The sequence below is a fragment of the Meleagris gallopavo genome, chromosome 7 (genome assembly GCF_000146605.3).
Source record: "Meleagris gallopavo isolate NT-WF06-2002-E0010 breed Aviagen turkey brand Nicholas breeding stock chromosome 7, Turkey_5.1, whole genome shotgun sequence".
Classification (NCBI taxonomy): Eukaryota; Metazoa; Chordata; class Aves; order Galliformes; family Phasianidae; genus Meleagris; species Meleagris gallopavo.
In genome coordinates this window covers 21,033,995-21,045,301 of record NC_015017.2, presented here as the reverse complement: position 1 = coordinate 21,045,301, position 11,307 = coordinate 21,033,995, and the positions used below count along the sequence as shown (strand labels likewise).

General features: G+C 37.3%; 1 long non-coding RNA gene across 1 annotated transcript; it reads right to left on the bottom strand.

Annotated features, from left to right (window-relative positions):
• Nucleotides 1–2,153: 2,153 nt before the first annotated feature.
• Nucleotides 2,154–8,685, bottom strand: LOC109368564. The gene is made up of 2 exons (XR_004160326.1): nucleotides 8,014–8,685; nucleotides 2,154–3,603 (listed from the first exon to the last, which is right to left on the bottom strand). It is a non-coding gene; the product is annotated as an uncharacterized LOC109368564 (long non-coding RNA).
• Between the last annotated feature and the right edge of the window lie 2,622 nt (nucleotides 8,686–11,307).

Sequence of the window (11,307 nt, the reverse complement as noted above, 5' to 3'; positions counted from 1 at the left end):
GGAGGTAGCTTTCCTAGCCCATAGCCCATGCTGGAATTCCAGCAGAGAAAAGGCCGGAAATGTCCCTCTTCTCCCACGCCTTTATGCAGGCACAGACCTGTCATTCCCCAGACCTGTTTTCATGTTAAGTTGCATGTTTATGTGTGTCCTCTTTAACACTTTGAAAATAAAACAGAACTGTACTTCCCTTCATCTGTTGACTTCCATCTCAGTGCTACTACTCTGCTAGAGCAGAGGGCACAGCAGGCCTGGCTCCACAGACAGACATCAGCCCACAGAGCCTGCCAATACCCAGCACCATGTAATCGGTCCCACAGAAATTTAGAGCCATTTAATGAAGCCCTGTTTTCCTGGTCTCAGAGAGCATTAAGCAGCACCTCACCTGTTCCAGCTTCACCTCATTAATTAGAGACCTCCTCCTCTGAGTGCAGGAAGGTGCCTCAGATAGTCAGCACAAGACTGTCCAGCAATGCTGCTGTACCACATGCACAACTCGTGCCATGCCACAAGTGAGAATCGCATCCATCTTCCTCATGTATACACAAAGAAGTAAATAGCTGCTGGTTTTCTTTTCTCGTTACCCAGACCACGTGGATAGGGTATTAACAAAGCTAATTCCTATTATAATTGGTGTGCACCATACTACACCATTCACTTCTACCATATTTTCTATTACAACCCGCTATATATTTATTTTTACCTCTTTTTCATCTCTGTGTAGTTGAGGGCAGAAGTGAACTTCATTTTTCAAGGCTTTAAAGCTTAAACTGCCATTTCTCTCAGGCCATTTTGCTTACATTCTATTAACAATACCTTAGCAGCAACAGAAAAAAAAAAAACCATTAAAAAGCAGCAGTAACACAGCTGTGACAAAGAGCACTGCTGCATGAATTTGCTGTCTCACTAAGCCAGGGAAGCTCAGTGAAGCATTTTCATGTTTCTGCTTCAGACCGCAAATGAGCAACAACTGAAGATTTATCTGGGTACAGTACTGCGGACTGCTTTGATTAAAGTATTTACATTCCTCCTCATTTAGATACCTCCTGCAGTCCCAACCAGCATGGCCTTCCAGCACTTCGGACAGTTGCTGCTCACACTGCAGCACCTTTTTCCCTCATGAGGGGTGGCTGGTGAGCAGCATGCCATTCTCCTCAGCTAAAGTATTCCAGTTTCATTTATAGACCTGTGAAAACAACAAGCTACCCCGAATGTTCATTTGCGTGCCTGAAAAAGGCAGCTAACTACTTTGCAGATGGACTAGTCGATGCTAGTGCAACATTTAGAGGAGCATGCATTAATATACGTAACAAAAAAAATAATCAAACAGCAAAGGCCCAAACATAGCTCCTTCTGGTAGTAGCCACCCAGCCTCAGTGCTACAGGTAACAAACTGTTTCACTGAGAAGCAGTGCCTTCTGATGTGCTCCCACTTTGATACAAAGGCTGATGGTGAGTAATTAGCTGTGCTACACCACAGCCTTCCCCAGCTCAGAGGGAAGCAGCCCAGCCCTCAGCCACCTCAGTACAATACCAGGCCTGTGACAGGGCTGATGTGGAAGAGAAGCTGAGCAAATCATCCATAATGCCACAGTAGCACCTCACAGGTAGGGAAAGACACGATTTTTGTTCATGACAGGCTCACTTACCATTTGTTGGCTCTCTTCAGCCACTGCAGGCCAGGCTTAACTCTGCAGAACAGAGGACTCTTCCACACAAAGCCCCAGCAGCCACATTGCTAAAGCCTGCTCCTGGGCATGTGGCTTTCCACACAGCTGGTCCTGAGGGCACCAGCCACCTGGGCAGGACCTTAACTGTCCCAGCAAGGCCCAGCTGCAGCCATCAGCCCATAGCTGGGCCAGAAGCAGCCGGTCACAGCTCCAGCCCTGCCCTGGGCCCCATTCTGCTCCCTCCCTCTACTCTCTGACACTGACATCCCTCAAGGATAAAAATATTGCCCCAGAATAATTTACTGAAATATAAACACTTCAGGAGTTAAAAGTCTTAAAAATGGCTTCAGCAAATACAAACACTGCTTCCTCCTTGTATTTCACACAGGGAGCTAAATCCCTTGCACAGGTGCCACTTGTCAGCTAAATAAAAACAATCAACATTTATAACATCAGAAATGTCCACAGAGCAAGCAAATTCAACTGTTTGTGCAATATGCTTTTATTTTTATCCTTTGCAGTCATCTTGGAGTAATCATGTAAACAAGAGGATGGAATGGAATTACACTGAGTCATACGCAAGTGGCTCTAGAACACCTCAACAATTATGACAAGGCATTATAAATAACTTCTCTTAATAATATATATTTGCTGTTTTCAGTACATTAAAGAGCTGCCGTTTATCTAGGATTAGCTAGGAAGTAGTTGAAATTGTAACGTCCAAGGAACTTGTCTCCAGATTCAATAATCTTCCTAAGATTCACTAGCTCCATAATATCTAGACCACAGGTTAAGCATAAGACTACTTGGATCAGAAATGTTTTCTCATAGAGTTTTACTGAATCATTGCAGAAAGCCCTATTATTTTCACTCCACATTGGTATTTTCCAGAATTTCAAGTAAAGCTTCAATTCTGTTGTTCAAGTTTTCATCACCTGTATGAAACCATTTTCTATCATTCAGGATTAGTCAAATCAGAGATGGACACAATAAGCAGTCTACCTTAACGACAATAGTTTAAAGTAGTTCTAGCTTATAGACTCCTCAAAAAAGCACAATTAAAATACTCTAACACCTTTGCTACTATATAACCCCTCCTTGCTCAAATTATATATATAGTACCATATACATGGTACTTATAGAAAATTGAGATTGTTCTAAATTTTAGCAGCCTCAGGCACATACTTAAAACATTAATGTCTTCAAGGCACCTCCCACACCCTTCAACAATCAGTTTGTGGACTGGTTTTTAGACACAATCAAAGCTTACTAATGCCTACTTGACTTGAAGAAAAAAGAAAAAAAGCCCCAGAATATGTCAAAGATATACCTGAAACATTTTTAAATAAAGAAAGATTAACTGCAAATAGTATGTAATCAAGTCCAATAGTTTTCTTATTTCTAGGGTGTGTAATGCATAAATATATGAAAAATAAAATTCACAGTCAGTTTTAAAACTAGAATTCAAGTTCAGCTAGTAATTCTCAACTTTTGTATTTATGTTAACTTCTAAATATAACATAACAGAGGCAGTATTATCATCCACAAGTACAGGAAAATAGTATCACTCAAAACTTTAGGAAAGAAGATATAAAATTCCTTTTGTAACCAATAAATATAGCCACCTGAGTGCATTTCCACAGGCTTTTCACTTAGGGGAAATCCAAATCAACTGCTAAGAGACATTTAGTAGCATTTTGAATGTTAGCAGCAGCGGTGTAGCTGTGGGCTTTGCTCGTTCTGACTTTGTGAATTGCTAGAGGATGAAGCAGAACTCAGTGTTTGGTGCATTAATTTTCCTTTGCATCTAAGCTGGCTTCTTCGCAATCTCACAACTCGGCTTGGGGTCAAGGGACAGACATCAGCTGACACTTAACTGAGCAAACCCAATCAGTTTCACTTCATCAGGAATCTCAGTGCCATCGCAGCCAGAGGCCTGCAAGTACAAACAGAAATGTTTAGTTTATCACATTAAAAAGCAGTGTTTGACAGTCCTGGCTTTACAATTTCCCTGTACTACCTAGTGAGCAAACAGTTTACTTGAAGAAAATTTCTCAGACTGCTTGGTGTATTTTCTGTCAGCATCAGTCAATGCATTCTTCATTTTAGCTAAATCTATATTTCAAAAAAACAAACAAAAAAAAAGATGAAAAGAAAGGCTGGGAAATGAACAAATGAGAAACAAAACACTTTCTGCAGCTATTCCAAAAGGTCACTTAAAGACCAAAATTCTTTAACTTAAACTTTCCAGAGCCGAATATGCTTTTCATTGGAGCATGCTGTTTTCACTTGTGGAGAGCAAATAACCTACATATACAGAATGTACCTTTTGCTAGTGCGCTGCAGACACCAAATGTCTGAAAAACCCTTATGACCCCAACTATCGAGTCTGCTTGAAATACCAACCCACTGAAAATTTCAACATGAGACTAGAGGAGTTTATGAAGAGTAAAACCTAATGGTTACAGGAGAACATCTTTCTGACCGTATCGTCTAGTTCTTTAGATTGAAAAATTCAGAATCTTTACTAATGTCTATTGCAGTACAAACTGGCACAAATCTACTTATGTTTTGCAAATATAAGAACAGTAAGAATATAAGAATATCTTGCTTTAAGTCTGCTTTAAAATAACACACACTATGTAGGCAAAATATTTTAATACTTTGATTTTTAAATACAAAAATCAGACTACATAGCTCACAAAGTACATTTTTTAATTCGTTCTTTACCTATGTAGTAAATAATTTGAAGTAAAATCAAATGTGTAATGGCAGACTATGCAAAATTGCCTTTGGACTTTTTGGCAGCTCCCCCCAAGAACAATTGGTTCACTCCATACAAATGCTCTTGACCCTCTAATACCCTCAATTTTTTGCAGCTGAATCTTTTCATAGAATTTAGTCTGTGCATATCCAATATCAGGACAAACATTCTCAGACAACACACACAATGTTCACCCAGTGACATTATCCACTAAATTCTCACAACCAAAAATAAACTTATTTAGTAATTGTGGAAACATTACATCAAGCTACTCCTTTAAATTTCCTTTTATTATACTCTCTTCATCCTGGTGAAGTAGCAAGTTGAAGTCTTAAGTCATCACCACTGGTCATAATTAAGATACCTCAACGTTTTATTAATTGGGAATTTACTAAAATTTACTGAATGGAGTTTGAATTTTGTATGTAAACTATCATGATATAAGGAGCTAGTATTATTTTCACCATTCTACACTCTAGCTAGCTGTAAAATCCTTACATAAAGTGCTAATTAAGCTACATAATAATGTTGTTATATTGCAAATTGTCAAGATTACTTGTGTATTAGAGCAGCCTCCTTTCCTAAGTGTAGACAGCTGAATCATGCAGAAAAACCTTGATTCTGTGTTAGCCAAGACAACTAAAAGAGATTCAATACTACATATGTTCTGTAGAACTGCATCATTGTAAGATCAAAGATGCATTTAAATACACACAAAGGAGATCAAATCTTAACAACAGACTCAGAAGTCTCACTTAAATTAATGCCAAAATAATAAAGAAGTTCATTATAGACAAATACGGTTAAGACACAGGTTCTTCTTGTTTCCCAGAAGATTGAAATGCTTTGGTGTGTGTACAAAAATACTACACCAGAAAAAGAAATTTGCAAGCAGAGAGATACTAACCAGATTTCTTGTCCACAAATAATAACTAATCCCAAACTAAAGAACACTTTTCAATTGAATTCTCTGAATGGATATAGGATTAGCCAGATTTAGACTCCGAATCTCCATGAGATATTTACCAAGAAAATGTGTTTTAGTTAAACTGTATACAAGTGCTCTCAAATCCTGCTAACAGGTAACAAAAGCAAATGACAGTCTTCCTAGGCACCTCCACTACACAGGAGCAGGTAGAAATTGAACTTGAATTAAATAAATCAAAGGTAAGAATAAATTAAGATACTTCTTGTGGTTATGTTCAATTCCCAGGAAGTAAGTTAAAAATGTCAGGAAGAAACTTTGGTTAAAAATTAACCTCGGGAACTGTTACCTAACCAGTAGAACTTACCTTAAGAAGGGAAAGAGACACTGAATTACAACTGACTATTAATTCTGATCTTGGTAAAGCCTAGGAGTATTTTCTCACTGGAATCTGAAATATGTGACACTGACTGCTCCCCAGCATTTAAGTAATAAATCCAGCTGAAACACAGAAATATCCCAATCTAAATTAGATGGTTGTTTTGTTTTTTGCTTTTGTTTTTGTTTTCAACATACACAAACATTAACTGGATACTATGGAATATTAAATTTTGAAGTTTAAAGCCTCTAATTAAAGAGCATGAATTAGAAACAACCCAGACTTCTAAATAGACTCTGGTATATCTATGTTTCTAAATGGTCTTCCCGAGATGCCATCAGCTGAATAATAATATCATAGTCAGATGTTTAGACTGCAAGAACAGATCATCTGGAAAAAAAAAAAGCATCAACTTTTAAGCTGTATTTAGATTGTAAGGGCCATTTGAGTTACATGTCCCACACCATGATCCCCTCCTAAAAGCAAACACATTCTGCTGACTTTACTGGACTGTAGAGGAAAAATGAAGCTAAATTATTTAATTGTTAAAACTACTCAAATCTATATTTAAAAAACTGACATAGGAAGAACAATCCTGAATTAACACATGATCATCAGCTAGGTCACTTACTCTAAAAACGTCTCCCTACAGCCCATAATAAGCAGCTGCTTTTAAAAACAAAGCTATGATTCTGGAGACCTACTTACCTAATAGACACTCAGTCTAGTCTTTCACATGTGTCTGAGTCACTCTCAGCAACGGGTGCTGAAAGCTAATTGGCAAGAGTTTGGTATTTACAGGGCTAATCTTTCAACAGCTTTAGGGATCCATATTTTTCAACTTGATTTTAGAAGACATAGAAACAAACACAGCACATCTATTCTGACAAGTTTTTTGGGATGTTAAGCTATTAATTCATCCATCAGGACGGCATCAAAATCAACCAAAATTGAGATACATGTTCCAAGGCAAAATGTGCATCTCAAAACAGTCATGGGCATATACCTGTGGTTTGACACGCTATATAGATAAACTTTTAATTGTGGATTTTCAGTTAAAAGAAGGTTGATGAGAACTAAGGACAAGAGAGCAGTAGAAAGGGTGATCTGCATTTAACTGAAATGCTGGTAGGTGTTGGTAGAAGTGGAGTTGGAACAATGTGTCCTCAGAACTGATGTGAGTTCCTCCCCCTGCACAGTTATGGAGCTATATGACTGTACGTATCTCTAATGTCCTGTCAAAATTGGTTTTAGGTTCTCTCTCTCACACACAGTAATTTCAATCATCTCATCTGTCAACACACTTATTCAACAAAACAGTGAAAATGAGATAAAACACAAACTGCACTAATGTTACAATAATTAGTCTCTTTCTTCCTCTCAGGCTTTTCAGAATATTTAAAACCATTTCCTTTACACAGGTTAAGTTCTTTCATTGAGGACTACCCACATTCAGTAAGGAAATTACTGCACAAACTAGACTTTGGCACAGGCTCCTCAGGCCAGCGGTCACAGCACCACACCTGCCGCAGCTCAAGAATTGTTCAGACAAAGCTCTCAGAAATATGGTTTGAATTTTGAGTGGTCCTGTGAGGAGCCAGGAGATGGATTTGATGATCCCTGTGGCTGTCCCTTCTAACTCAGGATATTCTATGAACTGATGAGCAAGCATTTCTCCTGCTTGCTCTTCCAGCTGTGCAGCACAGCTGCTCAATAGCATTGCTCTGTGCATAAGTAATTCTCTGCAGCTAGAAGTTTTCCTTGCAGAAGAAGTTGACACACTCCCTGTTCTGTTTCTCTAAGTAATATCTAAGTTTGTATGCAATTGTTCTCTAAGAATTTCTCCCGAACTCTTGCAGTTCCTCCTCCACCTTATCAAAGTCAGAAGTTTCATTAAATTCACATATAATTAATAAACTTTGACAACTGCATTGGATGATGGAATCCAACTGGTTAAAAATATATTAGGAGAGAGAAAAGAGAATGAGAAAGGACATAAAAATACAGTTGCTTTCACCAGCAGGTAGTCAGAAGAGTTACTGTTCCAGGCAGGAAGATTTGTTCAAACATTACAAGCTCAAATCTTTAGGAGTAGTTTCTTACAACGTTTTCTAACTGATACAGAGAAGGTCAGAAAAAGTTTTTCAGTTTTTGTCAAATGGTTGGCACAGCATTCAACACTATTTGAGAAAGAATCAACAGGCTGCTTTTTAATATGAAAACATTTATGTTTCTGAAGCTGCATGTACTGTATGACTCATTACCAACTCTCACTTACCAGCTTAAAAGTTAATGTTTTCAAGGCCTTTGGATCATCTACAATCTTCTGTAAGTTAGCAGCAACTGTAAAATAAAGTATGAAGAAAATGATTTACAGAAAATTGCATTCAACATAGCATCAGACCTCGTATTCATGCTGGATTATCTTAATTACACACACATACGTGCCTCCATATTAGCACTTGAATCATTTAATTACTCTCCAGTTGTAGTGCAGATGTCAGAGAGCAGTCAGACTGCCATAAACCTGTTCCCTCTCTTTTGCTGTTATTTTATGCCTGTGTGAATTGAGTCAGAGAAAAAAGTCAGACTGAGAACCTAGTGATAGCAAAAACTCAACTACTAATTTTCAGCCTAGTCTACTGCCTAAGATTGCTTAACAACCTGACAAATGCAAGTGCAAGGAAAGTTGCAAGCAAGTAGCAAAGGATAAGCAGAATCACAGCTGTCAAGACTTCTGCCAACAACCTGGGCCTCCATCAGCACAGGATTCTAGTATAAGGCTGAGTTCAATTTCTCCTCTATCTTCTGCTTCTTTAATGAGAGAACATTCCTGTTTCTGAAACTGCTTCACCTGGCTGTATGCTTATGCTTCTGACTGTTATCCAGGCCAGTAATAGTACCCATACAGAACCATAGCAATCTGTTACAGGTCAGTGAACCAGGAGAAAAAAAAAAAAAGAAAAAAAACCAGCAAAAATAAGGGTGATAAAAAAAAACCATAAAAACTGATTTTTAAACTGCTCTCTCAGTAAGCTTGATCAAGGTTCCCAATGCAACAGCAGTAAACACTAACTAGATCTAGAGATCAAGAGAACAGAAAAGGAAGGAGAAAAATAAATTCTTTTTGTATGAAAGCACCTAAAATGCATTTTAAATTGCTGTGTTGGTTCTTACGATTTTTATTTTTTATATACAATGTTTTTAACATTTATCTTGATCAAAAAACTTGGCTGTCTTTTGGCTGTTGGTTTGCTAAATTGTTCCCCATCTTCATGCTAGATCTGAGCTGAGACTGAGTAACTGGAGCACCTCTGTTCAAAAGTGACTGATAAGCACAAGACATCATTAACCAGACATCAACATAAGAAAAAGGCTCCATGCTTTGCAGAGCTACTGAAACAATAAACACGTTAAGTAGCAGATTTCTTAGTACACTGCATAGGTAAGTATCATAAGATAGATGTTCTCTGTAAATAATATTTGCCACAGATTTTGTAAGGTGGAAAATAAGACTGCAGCAAACCTATGTGGCAAGTTGAAGGTACTACTGCCACATGTAGATTTGTAGCATGCATCAAATTCAGGTTCCTACCTCCTCCACTGATTCTAATACCACAGTGACAGTTTTTACTTTAGTGCCTGGTAATGTATGATTCACTGCACATACCAGAATGGAATTTGGCCTCATGTAAGGAAATACAGTATTTGGCTAGGGAATTTACAGAGGTAAACAAGTATGCCAACATAAGCTCTGTCGCCATTAAATGCAAACCAAAATTTTGGGGGTCTTATTTTCTCTGTATCATTGAGATGGCCCAGAGTACTGTTTGTAGACGTGTACAAATTCAACTGAAGATTAAAAGATGTTTGAAACTAAAAACAAACCTTAAGAAATAAGCACAAGGTACATTCTGTACAGAACGCTTCTTGGAAAGAACAAATAATTAACCTTCACAGTTAAATGAATTCAACAACAGTCATTACAATAGAAAGTCTTTCCAATTTTAAAGCTTTGTTATTCATAATCTTCTTTATTCTAGTCATTACAAATGGTTTTGATTCTAATCACACAATTCACTTACACAATCAGTAAGTCATTTTTTATTGCAGTATCTCCCCTACCTAGCAAAATACATGCAAATACAGATAAATATTAATTGTAGTAAAAAGCATTAATAATCTACAGAAGAATCTCACCAAAAAATTGTGCCCTGATAGCTCCCGAAAACACAACACAATATCTTCAAGCTTGTGTGTCTTCAGAATCTATTAAATAAGATCACGCATTCAAGAGCAGTTCAGTCTTACCCAAGGCCTCATAAAACATTTCTTTAAAATAAATAAAGAAAGAAATTATCCAGCTTTTGTTAGCTGGCTTCATCAAAATAGAGATACAGAGCTACAAACTGAGATAAGATCTTGGATCTCTCAGGTCCAAAGACTTCTAACTTCACCTATTATAAAATGATGAGTTTCAGATGGGCACTTGCCTTAAAGAGGAACAGCTGTTCACTTAATGTTATCCAGCTGCAGGACAACTATGGCAAGTCAGTATGCTGCCTGGTTACTGCACCTGAATGCAAGAACTGCCACCTGCCTTTAGGCAAAATTACTGTTCCTACATTTGCACATATTGCCCAGTTTATCAGCAAGTGTTTTAATAAACTATTGCACAGGGGACATATGCACTGAGGTCTTCACAAGTAGCATCAAAATGTTAAAAAGCTTAGTGCCTTCCTGCTGATTCTTCACCAAGAAGAAATTCAAATCTTCAAAGCAAAAACTGCATAAACTATAATGTAAATACTTAATGTAAATGTATATATAAATAGTTAATTCTATTTACTTATCTTTATTAAAATCCATAACAAAAAGAAGTGATATTTAGGTGGGTGACATTCTTGAAGAAAAACTGCTTTTCAAAGAGCAGTGCTCATTTAAAGTCTACAGTTTTCTGCGTTTGTCTCAACTTTCACTACGAATGCAAGCCAAAAGCTTTTACATATAAAATGCTGGAAAAGCATCACATGGAAGAATATGAAATACCCATTATTTTTGTTTCTTTGATAGGCCACAATTAGAGTGGGATGTGTTTAATCAAACAGAAGATTAGGAGAATTTTAAGAGAGTAATGCCAATTGTTTTCAGGCTACACTTGAAAAAGAGAAAGACCTACACTGAGTCCATAATATTAGAATAAAAATTCACATAAAAATGGGAACACCTGCAGTCTCCCAAAGAGATATCTTTTCAATTTCAATTATATACATTCAGCATTGTTAAAGTAAAACAAGTATTTCACTAGTGACTTTTGATATTGTTATGTATTTTCTGGCTTTTCTAGAATAGCAACAAAAATGAGTTTGCCAGAATATTGTAATTACTACCATTCTATCAAGTCATCATGAATGAAAAAACAAACCAAAACAAACAACAACAACAACAAAAAACACCTGTCTCCTTCTGCAATATCTGAAAATTCAGGTCACTATCAATCAAGAATGAAACATGCATGATTACCTAGCAAAACCACATAGTTCTGTTGACAGCTTGATCCTTTTCCTAACTC